At 38.9% G+C, this 26,954-nt stretch overlaps 1 protein-coding gene across 2 annotated transcripts in view; it reads left to right on the top strand.

The window, feature by feature from the left end:
• Nucleotides 1-26,954, top strand: part of LOC143902604 (uncharacterized) — a 135,993-nt gene that overhangs the window by 51,011 nt on the left and 58,028 nt on the right. For both annotated transcript variants that reach the window (XM_077415651.1, XM_077415652.1), the window contains one exon: nt 942-1,004. The gene's annotated coding sequence lies outside the window, so the exon portion shown is untranslated. The remainder of the gene's footprint in view (nt 1-941; nt 1,005-26,954) is intronic.

Raw genomic sequence — 26,954 nt, 5'->3', positions numbered from 1 at the left:
ACCCTTTGAAATACTGCCGTGCGGTCAGGCTTCACTCTCTATATCATTTCGAACGCGTCATAACACGTCATTAACATTAAACGCTTAGAAACATCATATAACGAAGATTTTTGCAACAACTTGGTCGCGAAACATTAAATTGCGTTTTCTATCGCTTATTCCCTTCTCTCTTCTTCTCCTCGCACACAACACACGTATGTGAAGCTTTTTCTTGCAAAGTATCGCGCGGTATAATTTTAATTTAAATGAAAAATTATATGGACCTGGTAAATTAATGAATGTTAAACACGTCGATGTTAGGTAAACTCGGCCAATTTTGCTTCCTCCCTTAAATTGCACCGCTGGGAGGACGTGGAAAGTTTAAATCGTCCGGAGAACAGCGGCACGCAACGCGCATAACGTAAGAATTGGCGCTGCGCGATTACACGGACCCACCTACTGACAGATTGCCTGCGTAGTCCAGCGCGGGCACCTGCTGTTCCATTTTTCCCGCCGATTCGCGCCGAGAACTATCATTTTCTTAACCGTACCGAACGATACGCCAGGGATGGAACGTATATAGAGGAGATGATCCTCCGCCGAGCATCGATATTTCGGAAACGACGCGACGCGGCGGGCCGACGCTCGATGGTCAATTCATGAGACACGGTGGTGCTTTGCCCTGTGATATTATCGGATAAGAGTGGGGTATGATGCAGAAGAATAGATAGGCAAACAGCAGATGGGGAAAAATATCGGTGGTTTACCATCCATTAGGGTAACGTTCCAGTTCCGAGTAACGTATACTATTTCTTCCAAACTGAGCATCGATTTCGAATTAAGGGAAGAGCTTAATGTCTTTTCTTTTTTATTAAGACTGGATTTATTAAGACTTAATATTATGCAAATTAATATTATACGATGTCTCTATTTTTGTAACGTATGTAATGTTCTTGTTTCAGATGTTGGCTTTTTCGCTTTGGTCACTTGGATATTCTCACTCTACTCCGGTTTCCATCACTTCGGTTCGTATTTAACTCTTTAATCTTTTAAATATTAGTATTATGTTTATACTATTTTATCGATTTTATTGATATAAAATGCTAAGTTGATCCTTTATTCTCGATTATTGTGTACTCACGAATCTTATGAAAGTCAGACGCGAATTTAACGTTACAAATAGATCTCAAGATATTTTAGCGTCAAGTATTAATGTCGATATTCCGACTTCGATGATGGGCGATAACCGATAGTAGTTCCCGGTGTTAAGCATCGATAGCCAACTCCGTGACACGTTCTTCCTTTCCATTCTCTATCGAGTATTTCCCGCGGGATAGCCGCAAGCTTCTCTCTCTCGTTGCAGCCCGATTCCCTCTTAAATAATAATGTCTAGACGTCTTTACGTCGTCTTCGCGCGACGAATAGCTCTCGTGGTGAGAATAAAATTGGTCGTTTACGATAAACCCTGATCTCCCCCTGGGTTGCCCAGCGCGCCTTCTTCCTTCCGTGTATCGCCGTTCTCAGAAACAAGCGATTCGTTATTCCTCTGTGTGAAATGTGAGGAGAATTTACGGTTTTGTGCGACGACAGAAGCCGATAAAAGTGGCCGGGGGGAGTGAAAAGAGGGAGAGGGTGGACTTAAGTAGGTTGCCTTTTTCGACGAACTATTTAACGCACGACCGAATAGGCATAAAACGCGAGCGAGGAGGTCAGTAAGGTACTTGACTGCATGTATAAGGTGTTATTGCTTATTATAATTTATTAACAAATGGTATTTTAGTACTATTGATAAAAAATCTGAAATTAAGTTTTAAATACATTTTCTATATTAGATATTAAAAGATTATAAAATAATGAACTATAGTTCTAAATAGAAACAAATTATATTTCTTATTTAATCTTAAGTAAACTTTAGCAAAATTTTGATTTGAAAATTGGTAAAAAGATATTTTCAATGTCGTATGGATTGAAAATAAGAAAGAAGCATTATATTATATTCTCAGAAATATTTTATAAGAAGATTTGGATAACAAAACTATTTTTAGATTAAGTTCAAGCAAACTTTATCGTAATAACAATTTTATTTGACGCTTGCTGATCAAGAAATGGAAATTTAGAAATTGGAAAAATAATATCGATAAATGATATCCGCGATAAATGAAGATATCTCTCGATATTTTCTCCGTAGAAAACGTATTATAATCAAGAAAATATCGTAGAGAATAGAAGGTAGAAGCACAGAATACCGATTCTATCTTTGGTTCATAAAATTAGATATTTTATTTTACGACGTCTGCTATATGTTCATAATTCGAATCTTATGTGCGTTTAAATGATACAAACACAGGTGTTATATTAACCATCAGACAAACTTTTAAATTTCTTTGAAAGGAGCCACGATCGTTTCTCGCTGTCTCTACAATATCTGTCCCATCTGATATTCCCCTATCTTCTCCCCTCTAGAATACTCTTTGATAGGTCTGGGACACCCTATATATGCCACATATCCGGAGCGACGGCCGCGTACACGTATACAACGTCTGTGCGTAGAGCCTGCCTTCCGCTTTCTGATTGGCCATCGTGGCTGCCATCGATTTTTCTCATGTGTATGTATCAAGATATGTAAATATGGCTTTATGCTGTATATGATGCCACGACATTGTATCGTCGTCTTGGTGCGAGAGAAGATCGTGAATTAGAGGCGCGGGGGATAACGTGTTCATCGTTCGGACGAAACCTATTTGTCCAACGCGGCTCGTTTATATTTAAATGAACGGTTGATTTTATATTGTACCACCTTGCGCACCTCTCTTTCTGGGCTTCTCCCGGATGCATCCTGTGGTGCGCTCCCGATATGTATCGGATACAAAGAGCGACTACTGGTCCTCGGAATTTTAACGCGGCGAAAGAGAACATTTTCAGTCGCGCGCGAGAATGGACACAGGAGTATTGTAACGCGCTCGAGAGAGAGAGCTATGCTTTTTTTTGTTGGCTTTTCGATTCGCGATAAAACCCGGAGCTCGGAAAGTCGAGCTAAACATTTAAATATTGAACGGTCATTCTACGTGCCCGTTGGGGAGTAACTATCGCGAGTTATTTTCGAAATTAACTCACGGTTCGCATACAAATCCACTTTGGAAATCGATTTCTTTTATTCCATTTTAAGTAAAATGCAGTTTATTATTGCCGTTGCCTTTTGAACAGTTTGTAATTATTTTACTGTTATTAATTTGTTATTTTAATTATTAAAAAATCAAAAGATAATAGAATCGTGTTCTGACGTCCAATAGACTTTATTTTAATGAAATTTAAACTGTCGGTGGAAACTTTCCTCTCGCGGCACCACTATCTGTATAGTCCATTATTTACCCTTTAGTTCGCTCGCAGGGTTGCCACATAAATAAGCAAAGCTAAGCTCGTACTCCAATGTGACATTGGAAAGTAATTAAAAACGAGTGTAAAAACCGAGGGTGGATGTATGTAGGTGTTAAAAAATGGCCCTTTACGCCATGTTAAAGAATTGCCGCTCCGCGAAGAGTAAAAAACTTTCGAATTGACGTGTATAACGTTTCGAGCGTGTTAACGCGGTATTGTACCCGCGAATACAATTGTCAAAGACAATTGCGTCGTGGATGAGAACGACGAGGATTGATTTATCGACGACATTAAAATTCGAGAAATTATTTGACTCAGGCGTATGCAGGAGTTGTTGGTACGCTGGCGTCGTGGAAGTTGCGTGTCGCGAGATAGATGGGGAATTTATCAGAAGATTCAATTGTAGGAGGCGGGTGTCGTTGATCGGGCTATCAATTTTAAACGCAATCCGTGTAGCGCAATATACATTCGAGAAATCGAATTCGAAACTGCCGACTTTAACCCAATATTTACACCGCCGCCCATTTATTAACGTCTCTTTAAATTGCGCATCCATTATAAATTCCTCTGTGGCAATATTCCCGGTATTTTTCAAGCTAATATCGCTGTGTTTGAGGAATGTTGTTTTAATCACGCAATATGACATAGCAAAAATCTTTCAGCTTAATATCAAGAATTAAAGTTTTTCGATATAAAATTATGACGATATAAATTTCAAATGCGCAAAACAATACGAGTGCGGACAAAATAATTGTAAATTCAAGTCGAGATGTCTGTATAATTAAAATTATCATTATTGTATAATTATATATATACAGATTATAAAGTAGAAAAGAAAGATATAAGATTGAAAAGTGAAGATTATTTCTGTGAAAACAAGTGAAATCAAGTTCATTTACAATATTTACATATTACAAAAAAGGTATGAAAATGTGATGAATATCCTTGGCACTCGTATTGAATATCCAGTCTATAATTCATGGGAATCCCCGGCAAACGTCCAATGAGCTCGCCGAAAATCCACTACATTAATCAATCTATGCGGTAAAACAAGTGGCGCATTTCACGTTCGTACAATAAACGTTTATTTTTGCTTTCTCATAGAGGAAGCTTTATTTTTTTTTTTTTTTTTTTTTTTTTTTTTTTTTCCCGCTTTTCATGTGTCATAAGTGCTCGAGCGGTTTCTTCGTAACTGCGAAGGTGGTTAATATGCAATGTTTATCATCATCCAGGAAATTAATTAACCTTTGAAGTCGAAGATAGCATACTCTACATTATCGAATCAATCATAGTCCATTACCTCGATAGCGTAACAGTTACATGATGGGTCGTCCGTTGTTGTTAGATTCATTAAGGCTAGGTCTCCACCGTTTTCTTTGCGAAACGTTGTTTGTTTGACAATCAAGCTGTCCACTTTAAACTATCTTGCGTATACAAGTATATTTCAGAATGTTATCACAATAAGGGTTTTGTATCCTTTAACGATCTTGTAATTAACGTTTTTCTTTTGCAAAAATTTAAAGGTCTAACTGCGATAACGGTTAACATAAAATTTCATAACATATTGATAACTTAAATAGAAGATCTTTCGAAACTAATTGCAACATTAATAACTGACTGAGTTTAGTGGAACAATGATCTAACCCCGTTTCTACAAAATTAAAGCACTAAATTTAATTTTTCGAAGTTTCAAGAATACACTGCACGCTTAAAAATAAATAATAAATATATTTAATCTTTGTTATTTTTTAATTGGTTTTATTTAGATGAATCTTTTATTTTAACAGAGTTAAAATTTAAATTATTTTCAAAATTAATTACAAAATTATTTAACTTTTTTGAGAAAAAAACTAGATATATATTAAAATTTTATATGAAAAAGACATAAAAAATTTAAAACTATTGAAATAATTGCTAACAATGCATCGTAATATATATTTATGTATGATATATATTCCATTAACAGTAGCATTATATTAAAAAATATGATAATGTATACAATTGTATTGTTCGTTGAATCGTGTGGGAGACATGCATTTCTACGCTTGAATAGTTGAATAGTAGATTTTTTTTCAAAGTTAGCGTTGGTGGCTATTCGATGCTTCATTCCCATTTTTTGGGGGAAAAATGATATCTTGCCAACGATTACTCATCTCCTTCCCTTCCTCTTCCTTTTGTATCTATAAGAATACATTCTCGAATCGCGACAAAACATGCATCCCGCTGCGAATGTATATGTTTCGCACAACAACAGCTTCTTCGATTATGTAAACGGTGCGATAAATTACGCGGGGTGTCTGTCGTCTCAACATGACGCGACGAGAAACGAGATAGATACGCGATTAGCTTCCTCGACTCTCTTCGCGAGTCTCTTTGCGAATCCCGGGAGGATTTTACGCCTGCGCTCGCCTACATGCAGTTGAATACCGTGAATTAAAGTAAATCTCAAAGTCAATTCTCTTAAAATACATGATTTAAAAGTAATCTTTTAACATAAATTTTTTAATCTCAAGAACTTTTAGCATTAACTTATAAAAATAACTTTTCCTGATTTAATTAAAATTGTATTATTACAAAGAGAGAATTTTATAGAGGTGAAAGAACAAGATCTTATGAGTATTAATTATTATAATTAATACTTAGAAAGAGAGTATTCTTGAAACTTCGAAAAATTAAATTTAGTGCTTTAATTTTTTAGAAACGGGGTTAGATCATTGTTTCGCTGAACTCACAATCAGTTATTAATGTTGCAATTAGTTTCGAAAGATCTTCTATTTTAAGTGGATAAACAGTAAGGAGAGGACAAACAACGTTAATCGCTCTTCTTAACGTAGAGCATCTAGCGCGTTTATTCTAAGAGACAGCGACTATGAGACAAGAGGGTGACGCATGGAGCCGGGCATTGTTCTACCTACTCGAGGACCCGAGGTCCGACGACACATTTAGGATGACTAAGCTGGTGCTGTGCATCGGGCACACTTTCACCTGTAGGTCTCCTTTATATTCAGGGAAGACAGCGGACCGAAAGGGGGTGAGAAAGGGAACGGGGAATCCGGATAATCTAAAATATACATCCAGGACGCATCGGGGAACCGCCTGACCACTGACACACACCTAATAACTCTATTTTCATTTTTACAAGTCCTCGAGCGATTCAGTGAGCGTAGAGTTTCGAATTATCACTTTGGATATTACTCAAAGACACACACAGAAATTCTTGAAAGTCTTGAAAATCTTATGAGAGACATATTAACAAATATAAAAGACTTGAAAACTCTTTGAAAGTCTTGCTTAATTTTGGAATATTAAAATTTTTTACAAGCTCGGCATATATAATTTTAAATAAAATTAATTATATAATATACAGATTAAGTTATAAATAAATTTGGAAAGCATCCCGTGATCAAGCATTGCGCCGTCGTTAGATATGTATATATAAATACATATATTCGAACAAATTTATATATTACTATCTCAATTGGACACAAGTATAGGCCACATAAATGTAGGCGAAAATAAGATTTTCTTCGGGCAAAAAATTCTTCAGGCAAAAAGCGACGGTTTGTCTATATGGTTCAATATAAGTACGGTTAAAGTTACTTTATTTATCTTGTCATCTGAAGAGAGAGAGAGAGAGAGAGAGAGAGAGAGAGAGAGAGAGAGTAATTTTTGGAATATGTAATAAGAAAATTATATTGAAAATACGGATATATGAACCCACTGTGCAATATTCAACGTGTTTATACAAAAATTTTTCTATTAACTCCAGGAGTTGAATGTATTAACGTTTTAAACTTTCCAAGGATTCTTATCTGTGACTAATATCCGGAATGATTCGTCGTATTTACGAGACGACTTAAGACGCTCGTTAGTCGCCGCGCATACCGCATACGTAGAAACGACAAGCAAGAAGAAGCGAGCGGAGCCAACCGTAGGTACAGCATCGCGAATGGGTCTTTAATTCGTGTCGAGGGACCATCGAAGTCTCGTTCCGACGACCGGACGTCTTTTCTCCTAGCTCGAGGGACCGCGCGAGCAAGAAACGCTCGCATCGGCTGAGCAGCACTGAGCGAGCGAGCGAGCGATCGTGATATAGCAAATGTTTGAAATGACTTCTAACAAGGGAAGGATCCCGGCGGGTTATGTACACACGCGGATGCGGCATCTTCTCACATACACGCACGCATGTATACGCGTATCTGTGTGTGCGCGCGCGCGCCCAGTCTTGATTGAGGGACGATGCAAAGGTCCGAAAGGCCAGCGAAAGGGCAGGCCTGGGGAGCAAGAGAGAGAGAGAGAGAGACAAAGTTGGACAGGTAGATAGGTAGATGGACAGATAGATAGTAATAGAGAGAAAGAGAGAGATGGGAGGGAAATAAAAGAATGAAGACCGGTAGATATGTCGGCTTTTAATTGCTCTCTTTGATTTTATTTCCTTTTTACGATTCAATAGTCCACTCGAGGATCTACCGCGCGCGGACTTTGACGGTCACGTATCGTGATTAGTATCAAGTGGTCCTCGCACTCGTTCCTAGAGTCAGTTGTGTTTTTTCATACAAGGACGGTAGATGGGTGGTTGGATGGATGGATGGATGGATGGCGGCAACGGAGCGGTATTAAAAATCCTGCCGCTGGGCTTTATCAAAAGCAAAAGCGCGACGATTCTCGCATGAGCGAGCGATTCGCATCTTATGAGCGAGTCACGTCAAAGTTCAGAAAATTCTCGATACTCTCCTTTGAATCTGAGAACGAATAAAATCGTTTCGTTATGACCTGGTTTGCTTTTACATGCGGTCGTGGTTGCATTAAAAATCACGAAAAATCGTTTCTTTAGTTATTTTTCTTTGTTAAAGCTGCCGGTACGACAGGCACGACAGGGACGACAAGATCTCATGCAGCATTTTTATTCTGTAACATTTTCACAAATCTACATATACGATATACAGTTGTATAATAGCGGCATTGTATACAAGTTTGATATGCTAAATTCGTATGTACTAATGCATAGATGCGCTATATTTCAAAAATAATGCACGACACTAATTCTACAAATTGTAAACGGAAAAGAATTTCTCGTTGGAACAACTATCGATTTTGCAATAAGCTATAAAGTATTTCCGCGACATTACTTACATAAAACTCCAGTTACATAAATTTTTTGGGAACTACTACAGGCTCAAGTATAGGTACAGCAATTTTTGCAAAGAAACGACGATCCTAATCACGTCGCCGAATGCAAATCCTAAGAGTGTGTGTGTGTGTGTGGTGTGATAGGCGGAAATATTTAATAAAGAATTACGCTCGGTGAATGTGCACAAAGCGGACGTAGCCTGACCTCCTTAAATTACGTCCGATGCTGATACGGGCTTTTTCCCGTTCTCTGTGACTTCATTAAATTTTGCTGTCGCGATAAAATGCACGGTACGCCTCTCTCTTTCTCTTCCTCTCGGAATGGTCTGTCTATAGGTATAGTGACCGAGAGAAAGAGAGAAAGAGAGAAAGAGTAAGGACGCGCTTGCTGAAGAAGTATTCGAGGAGGACGAAAGTAGGAAACGAATTACGATGGAGTGGCACTACGTCGAATTGATGCGGGATGAGGGAAAACGTAATTATATGCGCAGCATAGTCGACTCGTAGTTATCGGAACAGAGTATCTCTCTCTTTCTCTCTACCTTCCCCCCTCTCTTTCTCTCTCTTTCTCTTCTCTCTCAGTATATCCGAGCTCTGTATTATCCCGAGTCTAATCAATTGTCAGCGCGGTTAAACTACCGTTTGCGATTACGCTCGGCGGCGCGATTCGTCAATGAGAATTTTCCGGAGCTCGATTCCTTATATTCTCTCTGTTCCGTTGGAGCTTCTTTATAAATTTCACGACGGATCGTGACTATCTCATCTCCAGAAGGATCTCTCCGAGGTATTGGACAGTGCCGTGGCTAGGCGCCAGCGCAACTGTCTGATGCAGAGTTAAAATTTAGGAATGAAAAGTCTCTCGAACACGTCGATAACTCAAGGTCTTTGGAATTGGGGTGGATTAAATCAGCAATTTGTAAGACATACCTTAGGTAAGTTTTCACATTTAAATTGGAACTTACAAATTACTGATTTCATCTCCACGTTACTCTCTCTTGCGGACGCTTCGAGTTATCGCGCATATTTGAAATTTGTTGCCTCTAAAATTTCAATATTTCCAACTCAAATCTTTTATCCCTTAAAAAATTTTTAATTATAACAAAGAAAATCATTTTGTTTAATCCTTTATTTTAAAATACCGATTATCTCTTTTAATGCAAAGAGTCTGACATCGTCGGAAGATTGAATTTGGCGCTGAATTTTGTGCTCTTATTTAATTTCAGCGAGTGCATTGATCCTTTTCATCAGATTCTGTCGCGTATTCACTTTTGTACGATATATTTTTTTTCTCTCTTTTTCCATAGCTTTATAACGGATAAAAATTTAACGAGGGAGTATCTGACAATCTCAGGGAGATGTTAGATTAAAGAATTGGTCTTCAATTAAAGAATTAGTGTCTCTCTCGTTTAATGGGGAAACAGTCGAGCATTTTGAAATTATAAGTGAAGTGAAATTATTTTTGTTTTTTTTATTACAATAATTTTTTAATAAAACATTTAAAAGATTATATTGTTTTACGAGATATGTTTGTTTTTTAATTTTTATTTATGAAGCACATTGATATAATATGATTTTAGAACATGTTACGTATCTCATGTATAACTAAAGGGATATTACTATCTAATACCATGCAGAGTAACAAAATGTCAAACTTGAATTGTTCGATCCGCATCGGAATCCCATGAATCCGATGGATTTATGCTGGATGAGGTTCGGTCGGTCACTCTTGAATACACAATTTCAAAATTCCGTTCACACCGAGTTCGTTCACACGGGTCTACTCGCTCGCGCTGCATAAACGCACCTCTGCGCTATGCGGAATACGCGAAGAATGAAGTGAAACGTAATCGCACGCTTCGATGCTCGCGGGAAGATTGCTCCGGCGGGAGAGAGAGATAGATGAGGAAAATGCCGGTCGCGGGTTACCCGGTTGCGCTCGTAGAGAGCATTATATCGTAGTGCAAAATTAACGAGAGAGATTAAGTGGCCTCATCAAGTGAAGCGAAACGTTGTTTCCATAAGCGAGAAGATATACGGAAGACGATATATGTACACACACACACACACACATATATATATATATATATGTATATATATCTTCGATTTACCAATATCTCGAGATATCGGGTCGTTTACCCCTGCACAACATTCGTCAAATTCAACGCGGACGTCACAAATTGGAGCTGGAACAGACATGGACGAACGAGGAGCGGCGTGGAAGCGATGGGGAATCGGTGAAAATACGAGAATGTAGGATTGCGGGATGAAGGCGAAGGATCCCTATGAAACGGGATAGTAAGAGAATTTCAGGAATTTATCGCGCGGCCCGAACTTTCCATAAATTATACTTTCAGATCGATCTTTTTCCGCGTATCGAACGAGAACTTGAACCGCACGTCAATTACTCGTATTCTTTTCCCATTGAAAATTACGTTGAAAGAGGGACGGCGGCGGCTCTTCGCTGGTTACCTTCGTATCGCGCGCTGGATTTAATCATCAATTTCACCGCGACGTTAAAATGTCACTGTTTGCCAAACCGCTGTAATCATTACTGCTACAGCCGCGGTAATTTATTAATTTATTTATGCCAAAGCCAACTACACACACACAATTCCAATAATTTATCGATAGCAGGTGCCCGCACCGCTCGATAAATCTTTCCGGTTGCCAATACGCGCGATTTTCGCGCCACTGCAAAATGAAATGCAAGAATCATCGTGTCTAAATCAAGAGGGTAGGTATACGAGACCCTCCCATACGTTTCCGCCCGTACATGTCGTATATTTCACGTCGACACCTCGAAAATCCCTTCCCGACTATTTCGTTTGATATCGCGAATCGTATAGTATATGGCTCTCCCCAGCAAATTTGCAGAACTTGAAAAGATAGCCGCAAGATCGTAGTGTCGATTTTACAATGCGCGACAAATCAGTATGCGCCAAGTAATGGAAATTGTATCGACAACTCGCTCTGAAGTATTTTATGTCTTGTTAACCTCTTGGAAAAGTTTGCAAATTTTTCCAATTACGTTTTCGTTCCGTGGCGTTTCCCCTATCGACAAATAAAAATGAAATATAGATTGATAGCCTTTTATGAAGTTAAAAAATTAATTATAAATCGTGTTAGAGATGCATTTGAGATATTAGAATTTGAGGTTTGCGATAAGTTCTTGTAAAGTAAACGTAAAGCGCAAATTAAGACTTCAGATCTTCGAGAGTTCTTCAAGAAAGTTTCTTCATTTTCAAGTGACGGCGAATATTGTGAGTAATTACGAAATTCGATTAGAGTTATTCTACGATGTCAGAGTTGAGCATGACGTTGCGGAAACATCCCGCGTAATATTATAGTCGAAAAGCTTGATGGGAAAGAGTTATGGAAACAAACATAAAGAAAATAAAGCTCCAGCATGCAAATTTAATTTTAAAGATGAGAGAGAGAGAGAGAGAGAATCGTGTGAATAATGAAAATTTCATGTAATGTAAGTAATGTATCATATGTTTGAATAACGCGCGATTCTGACGAGAAAGCGATAGAGATTCGATGTTTCGTTGGTTTAGAAAAATAACGGGGAACGTAATCATATACGGCTGTGCAAAGGTCACCGAGCGGAAGAAAAGGGGTCCACACGGGTCAATCCGCCGCCGCGTTTTCTTCATCAGCAACCTCAACGTTGATGCACCGAGAATATACGCGAATGGGGATCGGTAGCGGCGTGCAACGTAAATCTCCCATGTAAATACACATGACTGCGTTAGTTGCCTAGTCGAACGAGCACGGTGTGTGCCTCGAACAGGGTGTCTCGGATTTTCGCATGGCCGGCATATTTCGCATCTACCCGTGCCACCCAGTAGTTTCCCGGTTACTATTTCGTACGCGTAATTATTATACGCGACGAACAACTAAAATGCCATAATGAAGCGTAGAAAAGATCGTGGACCTTCCGTTGTCGGGAACGGTCACTGGGTCAGCCCCGATAATTTAGACATGACGGCGTGAAATATCACGTCGGCCACGGTAATTTTTGAAGGGTCCCAGAGAAACTGAAACAGCATATTGGCACAAAGGGGAGCGAGAAAGATCAAAAATAGGTCTGTGTGCCAAATGGGGCGGTTATGTCTGTTCCTTTCGGCACATAGACCTATTTTTTTTCTCTTTTTCTTCGAAAAAGGAAGAAAGCATGCAAAATGCCAGAAGCCCCCCATGGGAACACACACGGTGTGTCTCAAAATTGATGATAAATGGAGCTATGGTTATTTCCTGTCAAATTCAGACCGACGTCTTTTTTTGGCGAAACTGCGAAATTGCAATAATGCGTTGAAAACGAGACCGTCCGCGTCGGGGTGTTAAAAACGAAAATTGAATTTCACATATATACTCGGTGTAAAAACTTTCTGTTTTTAAATATTTTAGAAGATGTACTATTATACTTTTAATCCTGAATATGAAATGCTGTAATGTCATTTGCAACTCGCGATATTGCTTAACGCTCAGCTAAAACTCTATAGCTCAGCACTTTATAGTCCTCTAATTAATTCGTCGTTTTAATCGATGTGATTTCCATTTCATCCAGCGTCCCGCCTCGCTCTCTAATGATTCACGGAATAATCATTATTTTTCCAGTATATCACATCGCGTCGAACGAGCAGGCTTCCAGCCTCTCAATCTCTTCACAATCCCCGATAGCTCGAGCGAAATGACGTCCGTCGGACGACGGTATTCGTGCGCATTTGTCGCGAGACAATTTCGCCGGGCAAATTACGTTGTTAAATCATTTCGGCGGTCAGTCGACCGAACCGGCCCAACCGATCGAAAGGGCGGGAAGGCGCGGGAGTGAGGTCGAATTAAGGAAATTTAGTGGCTGCCAACTTTATTAGGCGCGATTATATTAGGCCGTGTGCCGGTCGGCTCGGCAGTGATTTATTCAGTCGCTGGCCCTCTCCCGCGTCGGTTATGTATACACATCGCGTGGACGCGATGTATGCGCGCGATCCCGTATACGTGCCATATGGCGAGGAAGGCGGTAAATCATTCCTCGTTAACCATGCGCAGGTCCTAAGCTTGTTATAAAGCGAAGTTCAAACTTTTTAAGTATGCAAAATCGCCGGCGAGCAAAAAGGCGTCTCGTCTCGCATCGCATCGCGTCGCGTCGTCGTGCTACCGATATAACAACTGCGGCGGCGCGGTGAGACGTACCTATGACGATCGGCTGCTCCTTCCTCCTCTTCTTGCGGACTTCTCGAACGATACTTTGTCAAGAGCACTTTTCAGCTTCTTATAAGCCGTTCGCAAACTCCCCGCGTTACTTACGGATGTGCGTGCTAATGACGAGCCCGGTAATTCGTTTCCCACCGCCTGTTCGCGCCGACGCGAGTTTCGTGCCCTCTCTTTGTGTGCTACGGGAACATAAGTATTTTCTATCTGATGGTTGTCCAGTGATATCCTGCGCTTTGTTTTCATTTAGAATTATTTAGCATAGGAAAGCGGGAAAATGGAGCGAGTAAAGAAAAAAGAATATTATTTGTAGGAAATTTATTTGTAATAAACATAAATTTGAAAAACATTTATCTGTGATACTAGCTAGAAGTACAGTGTTTCAATAATAAAGTTTAAAAAACGGTAAAGTTTAAAAAACAGTGGTCAGAGTGATATAACTCAAACAATAATCAAACTCCGCGACGTGTCTAAACAAAGCAAACGTAAAATAAGGTTTTGCGTTAAAGCATTGTCAGCAGTGCCAAAATATTTTTGGCACGTTACTATAGGAAAGGAAAATCCAACGTTTATACTAACGCGATTTGCTGTCGTATTGCATTGTAAATGCTGCGGAATATCTGTTATATGTTTACGCATCGATAGTATGAATTTTTATACGAGAAAACAAACGTATTTCGTTTCCCTCTTCCTGTCTTCGATTCCATCCACGTATTTGATTATCGACTTGTCTCTCTTCAAATGCAATAACGGACGTATTTGTCTCGATGTTCCGCAGAGACAGGCTCGCTGAAAAGCCGGATCGTTCCCAGTATTTCCCAAACCGATGAATTCAACAGTCGTTAAATCCGCTGCTGTATTTTTCATGCATTGGATCATATAACTCAGAGGTTAAACCGATCAGAAAATCTCACACAGCGTTCAACATCTGTAAACGAGAAAGGCAATTAGGCAAGGCAATTAAGTATTTTAACAAAGGACTTGCGTGAAATTGAATAACTGGATAAAAATATTCTGAACCGTATAGTTCATAGATTTTCTAAATCATCATTATACGTTTTGCACTTTTACAATTACTAAGGGAATCCTTGCATTATATTATCATATTATATTTGAAGAGTAATAATAATATATTGAAATTTTTTATTTATTAATCATGACGTGATCGGTAGAATTATAAAAAAATTTTCCTCTTTTTTTTTTCATTATTACCTGCGTTATCGATACATCTTCTTCAACTTGAGTACCTTATCTATCTCTTCCGTAATGTACCAATAATGAGTAAAATATCGATATCATCCTCCGCGTTGTCTGGTACTAGCGGGTTAATTGGTGAGGAGCCGACGAGATTCCACGATACTTTCATTCCCGCCGATCCATCGTTCTTTCCTCCATCGACCCACGCTTTACGGAACAGAAGAATCAGAGGAGATATCCTCCGCAGATTTGTGCGCTCTCACGCGGATGGTACAGCATTCGTAATGAGCGGCAGAAGGGAGAGAACGTCGATTGCAAATCTCAATGCTGAATAATCGAGATCTTTCTCGCTTGAGTCTCCTTCTTCTCGTCGTACTTCCTCGAGTCGATATCCACCTGCCGGGTAGCATACCATGGCCTATCGCCTGTAGGCTTTTCGTTTTTAGTATCGACCAAAGCGTGAAGGTTTGTGATTTTATGTCCGCGCTTGAGACGTAAAATCACAATCTTCGCGTCCGCTTGAGTTAAAAGCCCGATACTTACCGACTAGTCTTTCTTTCTTTCTTTCGTAACTTCCTCTTCAGAACTTTTTCAAAATATTATAAATGCATCTTTAAATTGTAACAGTATATATAAGATATCTTTCGCCATTGAAAATTTTTAATGATAGCTTTTTTTAAAATTAATGTTTTCATTTAGGATTAATTTTTCCTTAGCAAAAATAATCTATTTTTCTTCACAATATTTTAGTTTCTAATATCATAATAATTATATTTTGGATTACATTTTTAATAAAACATAGTTTAAAATAAAATGAAGAATAAAGCTTCTTCCGAGAAATTAAACAGAAAATTGTGTTTTATTCTTTACATAATATTCCATTAGAATTAAACATGACTAAGAGAAAAAGATAAGCATGTAATAAAGCTATAAGCAGATCATTTATAAAATAGAAAAGGAGCTGTCGCAACTTCTTTTTGCATATTTGCTTAGGAAATCTCCCTGAAATCGTAACTTCCATAAGAAAAGAGAAAACGATTGTATACCTCGCACCGCTTATAACCGGCTTTTACGCGCAGAATTTACCGGGACACCCTGTATAGTTTCTTCAGAGCGCGCACAAAGAACCGTGACGGATCTCAAAAAGGAGCGTGTCAATTCGGAAGACGAACTCTTCTTTTCCGGTCCCCGGCATATCGTCTCGCGCGGTTGTTGCGCGAGCACTGTAATTATTATGACGCCCGTACAACACAACAGAGAATTCAATCTCTCTCTCTCTCTTCTCTCTCTCGCTATCTCTCTATCTCTCTTTCTATAGCTTTGTACGACTAATTATCATTCGTGCCACGACGCTTGACTCAACGATCTCGCCTCGACGGACGCTAACGAGTCGCGTTCTCCACCGTAAATGGAAGCGCGATCTCCTTGCGTGTATCAAAGCGTTCCGCTGCAATTATCGAGATCATCCGTCGTCGACTAATCATCAACAGTAGCGGGGTTACCGATACCGGTAATCGGGGGAATAATTTGCCGTGCCCATAAATCGAGACCTCTATCTGCCATTGCGTCTTCGATCGAATGTTCAACCGCGAGTCTTCTCTACGGCGATTATTCGGATAATGTTCGTTCCCTTTGACGTAAAGGAGTAAGATATTTCTCCGTAACATGCTTATCAGTTTTTTGGAAAACTAGGAACGGAAAAACTCGGGAAATTTTTCTTCCATTAAAAATATTAGAAGATTTTAACGCAGTACTATTGAAACTTTTCTTATTTTTTATTCTTTTTTATTGTTAAATTTTTGATTACCAATTCTAGCAATTAAATTCTTTCTTTGGTTGCATTAAAAGATATATATAGTTTATCTGCTCCTATTAACATACGTTTTTACAAAAGTTTTAAACGTATTTATTCCTCTTTAAAACTGACAGTTATAGATGAGTTATATATATAAAGGATCGTTCCACTTAAGATCTAAATTAACGTCGCTGTTGGAACTGCGTGAAGAAAGTCATCTTCCCTTTTAGGTAGACTGCAGGGTAGGGTCGCCAAGTATTTTTTTGACTTCCTCGCTCTTCGTCAAAAGAAAGTCTGTACGAAATTGTGGAACAATCTGAGAGGAGAAACTTTTGCATCTTCACGGCATCCGCTTTTTTTTTCTCCCTGCGCTTTTATGCATCACGCGCGATCGATGAACGAAAAGTTCTTCTCTATGAGCAGTTAAGAGCGACGCATAATTTATCCAAAGAGCGATAAGCCCCGCTGCTCGACCGCGCATTATAATACAGCCTTGTTACGTATGCGGAAGAATATTGCATGAAACATTCATAGATATATGTATATATATATGTGCGAATAAACAAGCTTTTTTTTCCCCGCGGCTTCGCGAACAAGCGAGCTGACGAACGGACGGACGGGCGCATCGCGCTACTCCGCACGAAAAACTGTAGCCAGTCGTCTCGTGCCGACGCTTGTTTTTTCGTCAGGATAAAATGTATAAAGAGTTTTTCAGCGCGCATGATCAAAGCCGGCGGGGAAAAAGCAACCTGGAAAATACACTTTTTTAATTAAATTGCGTCGGAGCCTTTTTGAGGAAGTTAGGAGTCTCGGTGGTCCTACCTTCTCTCTCTCTCTCTCTCTCTCTCTCTCTCTCTCTCTCTCTCTCTCTCTCTCTCTCTCTCTCTCTCTCTCTCTCTTTCTCTTTCTCTCTCTCTTCATTCTCTTTCCATTTGTCTAGTTTTATTTACTTGTATAGATGCAGCGTAACACACGGCGGATGAGCAGTAAATTAAATGCGCACGTTAAAGCCCGAAAAACCGGCAGTGGCGAGTAGTCAATAGCGTTTTAAAGAGAAGCCGATTGTACGACCGCTTTATAATAATCGTTGTGTTAGTCACTGACACAGAATCTCCTTGAGTTGAAGAATATTATTTAGTATAATCATCTCTTATAAAACGTTAAGCACCAAATCCTCTTACGTTCGTGTCTGGCGATATTTGAGATAGCATAACATTAACCGCGGATATCTTTCTCTAATTAAAACTCCGTCTATCGGGCCTTGAATAATTCGCAGAACGTATTCTAAACTGTATCTTCAATTAACTTTATTACTGGCGCTCACATCCGGTAGAATTTCAATTAAATATGTATTTCATGTAAAAAATTATTATTAAAAAATTGCATGTCCGTGCGATTAAACATTGATTAAATATACGGTTCTTTGGGCAAACGTTTTTACCTCAAAACAGAATGGTTTGAAAACATGACAATGAAAATATAACGTATTTACAGTAAAGGACGATTTAACTCGGCAAGTATTTACCTATTTTATATGAATTAATTAACGTGATATGACGCGTTTGCGTATTACGGCAAGCGTGTAATAATAAAACGGATTTATACTTTCTATATTAATTCGAATATTTTTCATTATCAGATTCCGGATTTTGCAATCGAGCGGAAGACACTTGTACAGGCGAGCGTTAGAGATAATAATTTCATATAATTATTTTTGTAAATGATTTATATAGATATATATATTATATATTGATATAATTAATACTATAACCACTTCCGCAAGGAAATTTATGCCACGATATTGTCGTCGATATGCATTGAATTGCAGAGAATTAGGTTCGGAAATCGGAAATTCACGTTATCCGGCCTTTGTGCATGTTTAACTGCAATCTATTGGAGAAAATCTGACAAACTTCTCTACTCGCCATTCGTCCGTGTGCACCGACGAAAGGCTCCGGCTGACTTGCTCGTGTATACAGCACGTCGTCGCGCGCGAGACAAAGACGCGCGCGTCGCGAAACGCTCGGAGCGAAATATACAGGAATGCGTTACAAAGTGCACGCTCGCGCGAGTACGGGGCCGCATGCCGAGGGCGCACATCTCCAATCGCATCGTCCCGCATTCGAATTCTATACGTGAGTAAAAAGGAGTGCCTCTTGTGGAAACGACGACGTATAGCTTCGCCGTCGACGCGTAACTGCTTTCCTCACGTCGTTTCAGGTCCGTCGTGCCTATAACCGGTAGAAATTGTGAGCTCCTGTAAGCTCGCGGATCTCGGTGTTGCGCGAACGCGCAGAAACGATCCTTATCGTTTGTTCGCAACAATGGAATCGCGACAATTGTCGGAAAGATACGCTCTTCCGCATCCGCAGCATCGGATGCTGAACTCGTCAACTTTATAACGGCTTTAAATCACCGTAGCGCCTGTGTCGCGGAGAATCAATGTCGTATCAATAACTGCTCGAATCGGAAACACGGACTTTTTTTTTTACAAAACCTAAGGCAAGTTGCATTTACATAATTACGTGAACCGAATGTGATACATCTTATAAGTCCACTGTTATTTTTTAGGGATAAAATATGTAACTTATATATAAAATATATGTACATGTAGAATAGAAATTCCTATCGTCGCTACAATCTTGAAAAAGTCAATCCTCCGATTCCGTGAGATAAAGACGCAGCGTTTTTTCACGGTCCCTTTTCTTTCTCGAGAAGGTGAATATATGGCCCTACACTACCGTCCCGCCCCAACCGACGTCGCCCATTTATCGCTTATAACTGCCGCGCGATAGCGGAGACCTCGCTATGCGATTTTCACGGTAATGTTGTGTCCACCCAACAATAATAATTCATTGCTGTTGCCATGTCTACCGTGCGCGTTGTTCTATCGTCCGCTTCCTTGCCGTAATTCTAGCCCGACAAGCGCGAGGGGGAAGAAGAGATGGGGGTTGTCTCCGTGGCGCAGTCTCGAAGAAATTAAAACTTGGCTTGTGTCGAGGGAAGGTATCAAGGATCGTCCAAGTTGTTGCACCGCCATCGAAGTTGCCGCGACCAAAGACGCCACAGGGTTTGGCGCGGCGGTCTCTCTTCGGCCAAGTACGGGTCGAGGAAGGGGAAGGTAAAAGAGGAAGACGGAGAGGAAGGACCGCGGTGATTCACGAGCGAGAGAAAGACGGACGAAACCCCCGGAGGAATTTAACGCATGGATGAAGCCGTACGAGGAAGGACGAATGTACCTGTACGCTACACGTGCACGCGCGCGCTTTCACCTGTGTGTGCGCGCGCGCGCGCGACGTAAAGTAAATAAGTTCTCTCTCTTATTCGTATCGTATCGTGGTATACCCATATCTCTCTCGCGCTCTCTTTCTCGTTTCCCCGTGCCCCTATTCACACACGTAGGCGCGCTCACGTGCCCCAGGGGCAGGTTTTGAAACTTCTAAGCGGATTTCGTCTTGCCGGTTCGCCCGTTCGCCCATCCGCTTGCTCGTCCGTCGAGGAGGGCGACGTAGTATACGGTCGTCAATCTTGCCCCGTGTAAAATTGGGCATTATTGTCCGCTACTCCGTATTGTATACCAATGCGCGGCGAGGAAGCACCTACTATACGTGACGGCACGCGAGTGCATCCAGGTGCTTCCTTCCGTGCAGGATACGTCCATACGTCGCGCCAGGGAGATGCCAGCTGAACTTTTCATCGCTTTGCGTGTCGAAAGTGGAAGCTGGACGCGCGCGTTATTCGCGACAATTAGTATGTCCACCTCGACATTGTGATTGAACGTTCTCACGATTCTAAATAAGCGGAATATCGATTTCGAGAATGTAAAAGATGCGCCCGAAGTATAACGATTTCAATAGAATCCCGAACAGCTTGTCAGAAAAATTCAAAAGCGAATTTATGCATAGATGCATGAGATGCTAATTTGCCTTGAAACGTAAGAAATACAGTTTTTTTTTTATTCTTTCAAAGTGTTATAAACTGTTTAAAAATATGTTTAATGCTCTTTGAAGCAACCTCGACTTTTAATTTATTGAAAAGCCTTCGAAATGAACTTTATATGTAATCCATATCTGAGACTTTAAATTTATCTGGAATCTTTAAATAACACACACATCGCTGATGTAGACATTCTCACCGTAGGAAAGCCTTATCGGATTAAAAAGATTTAATCTTCTCCTTACATCGTCGTTTGAGGTAGCTCCTCTCAACGCCAACGGTGTATAGGAGCTAAGGACTCGAATTATCACGAGTGTTACAATTGTTCCTTGTTACAATTGGCCGCGAACTCCTCTACCTGGAAGCACTTAATTTCCGTAAGTGAGATCCCTTGTGCGGAGGTCATTAGTCGTACTTGTGTTAAGTCTTCACAGTCTGTCGAGTGTTTATTAACCCCGCAATGATAACTGGCCTGTTTACGCTTTACAAACCTCAAATATCATTTTTCTTCCGGTTTTCTAAATCGAGAAACTCATTTTTACAGATTATCTTAAATTTATATTTTTGAAGAGCAGAGATAATGTTACCAATCCACACAAAGCTTTATAAGCTATATAATTATTATAATTATTACGTCGTGCTTAATTTCTATATGGAAAGAAAAGTTATGCTAAAATATCTAAAAATTTAGCTAGGTACAGATCTGAAAGTAATTTTGTTGAATAAAAATAATTATGTTATAGATCTCATTTGACTTATTAAAATTAAAAATTTTTCACAAATAACATAAAGCCCATTATATTTTATTACTTCAATTTATAAAGACTTAGTTGAGATTTAAATATATATAGCTGTACAAGAATATTTATTATAAGAATATTTATAATTATTAATTTTACTTTAATTTAATGTATTATATACAAAAATCAATATAGGTGTCAGTTTCAGAACGTCTGTTACATTGTTAAATAATTTATCTTTAAATGTAAAAATAAATTATTTGACGATTCTATATAATTACAGACAGGTGAGATACAGAATTTATTTTGAAGACACGCCGACGAAATGCCGATGTGAACGCGATCGTAGATAGCGCTGTTTTTAGTTCTCGTATTTTTCGACCGTATCCGCGCTCGTTGGGACAGTTTGACCTTCCAGATTCTCGTGGCTGATCCACAGATCGTATATAAATTAAACGTGGTCTTCGGAAAAGTTTACTTCAATCACTTCTACTAATCTTTTTCGCTTACTGCGTTAAGTTAACACTCTTCTTCATTCTCTATTAACTTTCAATCATTCTTAGTATCGGATATAGTATGTTCTATAGAGAAATTACTTTTTTTTTTCTTCTTTTTCCTATATGTACTATGAGAAGCGCAATCTGTGTTTGTTAAACATTAGTATAGATACAAATATAGAAACAACGGATGCATTTTTTAGTAAATCTTTAATATTCACTGATTCAGATTTAGAGAGCACGCTTTTTTAAATCATAATAACGAAACTGGTCTTTTAATTATGATTATGATTATTCTTAAAAGTTATTGAATTTTCTGCTACAAATTCCGCGTTAATTTTGCTTTTCTCAGTAGAAATTTAAATCAAACTATAGGATTATTTGTTATAAGAAAATTAATAAACTTTTAATGTATTTTAATGTCTTTTATGGTTAAGAAAATTGATACTAAAATAAAACTGATATCAGTGACTAATCACTGATTCAGATTTAGAGAGTGTATTTTATAAACTCGGACACATATGATACTCTTTCTACAAACCGATAATTCTCAATCGTTCTTTACTTTAAATATCTATTGGTGACGTACAAATTTCTGATACAAAATTCAATCAATTTAGCAACTCCGTGACATTGAATTTAAATATTTATCACAAGTGAATGAAGAAGATCCGATATCAACGAAACCCACAAATAATTCAGAAAATCGTAAAGTGAATTTAACCTTTCTTGTAATTTTAAAAACTCATGAAACCTGAAATAGAAAAATTTCTTCTCTCGTATTCCTTGCATTTACCGTGGCATTTTTTCGCTTATCCTTCGCGCGTCGAACGGGAATACGAGTCAGATGCATCGTACTATTTTCGTAAATATCGACAAACTTCGCGGAACAATTGCAGTTAAATTAAAGAGAATGATATCCGCAAGCCATAATCGGCCGTTCTCACGGGTTGGCTCTCTATCCAATCTCGCCTGCCTTAAACCAGGCGTATAGTGGAAACGGTTTGAGTGCAGCGGACGGTTTTCGCATGGCGATTTCGAATAGAATTCAAAGGGAATTGGAGATTTTATGCAACACACGACGCGCGCGCGGCGAGACTTTCATGTGCTATATTACCCGTCAAATCTTTATAATATCGAAAAATTCCTCTGGAAGTGTTTAAACCGACCGTTTGAGCTTAAAAATGACAAAAATTCTCTTAATGAATAACATTCGCGATGTGATATTGGGAATATTTTTGCGAAATTCACTCGCGAAGAAATATCCGCGCACGCGCGTACATCTCTATAACTCCTCTACGGTATACAAACGTTACAAATGTTCGCCACGACGAGCATTAACTGAAGGTTAATGCTTTTAAAAATCTCGATCCAATTTCGAGCTGTCCTCGAAAAATTGCATGGCACGGTCAATCGAGCGCGCGATTCGCCGTTCGATTGCGATTCTCGCCGAGCGTGGAATCGAACGAATGCACTTCGTTCTGGTGCGCAGGTAGAATGGGATTCACGGCAGCGCGCGCGGCCGCGGCGGCGCGGCGGAGAGAGCGCAGCGGACGCGGGGACGCGGCGCGATGCGCGCTGCACTGCCATTGCCATTGCCTGGAGAGAATGCCTCAGCCGCGCGTCCCACAACAGTTTGCGAAAATTACTGCTGTCATTTGCCGCCGGCTTTGTTCTTAGCCGTTGGTGTGCCGGTGCACGTCCGTGCGCGCGTTCACGTGTGGGTGCACCAGCAGCATTGCGATGCACCCCAACGCTGTATGATGGATGACGCGGACCTTGGCGCAAGAATAATGGCAGCTTCGTAGGGGGGGGGGGGCTCGAAGCACTTCTGAATACGACGGAAAACTTTATTATCGTACCGCGACACGAATTCTCGTGGAACCAACGACAACGACAGCGTCGCACATGCGAATGTTGACCGCAGAATTGACGAGGGGTGTGCAATTTGCCCCTATTTTATTACCAACTGACCAACAAATCACGTTAAATGCAAAACTGAATGCAAATTATAACTAATTAAAATAAAGTATTACTAATTACAGATCGCTAATTATTAATAAGAGAAGTAAGAAGATTATTGATAGCAAATATTTAATTACTGCTAGAAAATTGTATAATAATATATATTTAAATTAACGTAATTATTCAATAATTTTCTCCATTGTAACAAAATGTTTTTCGTTCTTCTCGTTGTTTAATTAAAATTTGATATTGAAAAATGTAATAATAAAATTTGATATGAATATGTATACAAAATATATCTCGCTATCAACAAAAAGCGTTTATGTCGAGTAAATTATCCGTTATATTTTCAAAATGTCAAGAACAACAGGTGGATACAGTATCTGATTTAACACTATAATCATTTCTGTGTTGAGGAGAAAAGCGAATAAATAGATTTCATTATTTTACATTGTTAGCATATTTATTACACGCATGTGTATAACGTTCATCGTGTACTAACTCTCGAAATATGTAATCTTAATGCAGCATTATTTGGCTTTAAATGAATATTAAACGTTACTGTTGGTCTAAAATGAAATAATGGAATTTGCTCACTCGATTTAGCGCGCAAATATATCACGATAAACAAAACAGGTCGCTTATAAATCAACTCCACAGCGAAAAATGCGAACGAAAACCTGATCGATAGTTGTATAGAAACAGTAAACAAGCTCGGAATTCTTATTCAATCATCGATATTCAAAATCTCGTACTGTTATGTACTTGTTGTAAAATTATTTAAAATTAATCCCGGGATATATATCCGACGTGATTTTTTACATGTGAAACTAGATTTTCCTGACGGTGCAGAGGTTGGATCTTTTTTTGTCGTGAAAAAGATTAAAACCATCTGTGTTCTGTCGGACCATTTCTAACAAGTATATTATTTCTCCTTTGAGGAACATTATTTTATGACATTAATCCATGCATACATCTCCATATGCATGTGCACTATATGTTATATATAAAAGTAGATATATGTAAGGGAGATAAAAGGGAGATGTGGAAATTAGCTCTTTTTCATTACAGTAAAGATTAAAAGAAGCAATTATATATATTTTGGACTACGCACATCACCCACATAGGAAATTACCACAATTGTTTTGCGTGTTATTAATTCTTCTTATCTTATTAATAAGATATATTTATATATATTTTTTGTTTTATTTTTATATTTATGTATATTTTATTGAGGCAACAATTCGACTTAATATCAAGTATCAGTAATAATTTTGCAAAATATCTTATTTCCGAATTGTAGTTTTTGAATTATAACTTTGCGATTTTAAAATCATAATTATTTTATTACTTATGGGGCGCTTTGCTTTTATTATTAAACAACTAACTATTATAAAAATTTCGGTTTTTGTATTAATTTTACCAATAATTATTGTTATAATTACCTTATCTAAATTTTCTGTGCAATTTTAAATTTCGGATGTAAATAATCCGCAAGCTCATTTTGAATTGTTAAATGGGTGAGGTGCGTGGCTGCGTGGCCATCTGAACAATCCCAAGTATTACGTTATATACTATCTTTGTTTTCCTTGGCAACACACGGTAGATTACGATATTCCTCGCCATGTCCAGACCGCGCAGCTGCCCTCGATAATGACGTAACAAAATTTCTGCATAGGTCCGGTGCGCACAACGGGGGTTACGGTGCGTTGCACCCGCACGCACACGCGCGTATACATCCCTGTTTCCCCGATGGTATATTGTGAGCGAGTGTCTGCTCGAAGCAATTTCCTATCTGCCTTCCTGTGCGGCCTGTGCCCCTCTCTATCTCCCCCCCCCCTTGCGTCATTTCTCCCGAGCGTTCCGTTCTCCGTATGCGACCACCGATATCACATCCCGTTCGCCCTGATTGGCTGTGTTTCGACTTAATTACTTCTCGTGGAATATTATCGCCATTGCACTATATAGGAAAATACATATGAATCTTCGACACGTAATGAACTCTTTCGTCATATCGTTAGAGCGAGGTTGAGAATCGCATTAGTATACCACACACAACTAAAATGTTTTTCTGAAAAGTATATGCACGAGATGAAGATAGCATCGATAAACTTCAAAACATAGAAAGAGACTATACAAAATATATTCACAAATGCGTGAAGCATCTTCATTCAGATCGACTGCGACACGTTAATGTGATTTTGATTTAGTTTTCTATTATTTATAGGTATGTAATAATTGCGCGCGTGTGGATAGTATTGCTCGAATAAAAACGAACGTTTCATAACTTTAGAAACTTTAGAACTCCCTGTTTTGTACCTACATTTAATTGCTATATACAAGCCTCCTTTTCAATCTACCGCCGGTAATTCTAGAACTTTTGAAGGAAGGAAAGATCTGTCAATTACAAGGAAATTCTAAAAATAGAAAACGTCAACTTTATATAAAGGTGTTAAAGTTGGAATGTAAGAGCATTGCGCGAGTTGCAAATTGCATTAGTGATTTGCAGATACGGTTTAGGAGGGAGCACCGCGAATATAGCGCGAAAGAGGGAAAGCGTGTCAACGCCATGGGGGAGCATTTTATCGATTTATCCATTATCCGTTGAGTGATCTAACACGACGTCCGTCCATTCGTTAGCGCGCGGCACAACCTTCGCGATTAATTCCGATATCTCGCCTGACAAAACCAGCTTCAATTAAAAGCTGTCGCTGGCGTTTTAGTTGCGCCACGCGGTTGTCTGAAAATTCTGTTACGCACGTAACTCACTACCATACAGTTAGCAACGGTCCATGTATACGGTGTTTCTAAAAAGTTTTTAGACTGAAGAGAGAGAAACGTTAGAAAGGATTAATTAACTAAACTATGAAAAACTATTGGATATTTCATGTCTTTCGAGATAATTGCATTCGTTATAAATATTGTGATGTGATTACGATGGAAATCTTGCAAGTATTTCTAAAATTCGAAATCTTTGGATTTTTCTTTTTTCTATGATTGATTAAAAAGTTCTTTATATTGTTTATATGCAAAATATTATAGAAAAGAATTCTTTTTGAACCTACTAAAATATTAATGCCTAATAAAATCATATAGAGCGAAAAATTGTAATAATCTCAACATAATTTG

This window comes from Temnothorax americanus, unplaced genomic scaffold (assembly GCF_048541705.1).
Source record: "Temnothorax americanus isolate GAGA-0224 unplaced genomic scaffold, ASM4854170v1 Scaffold4, whole genome shotgun sequence".
NCBI lineage: Eukaryota > Metazoa > Arthropoda > Insecta > Hymenoptera > Formicidae > Temnothorax > Temnothorax americanus.
The sequence above is the reverse complement of the archived record's forward strand: the minus strand, read 5'-3'. Positions and strand labels throughout refer to the sequence as shown.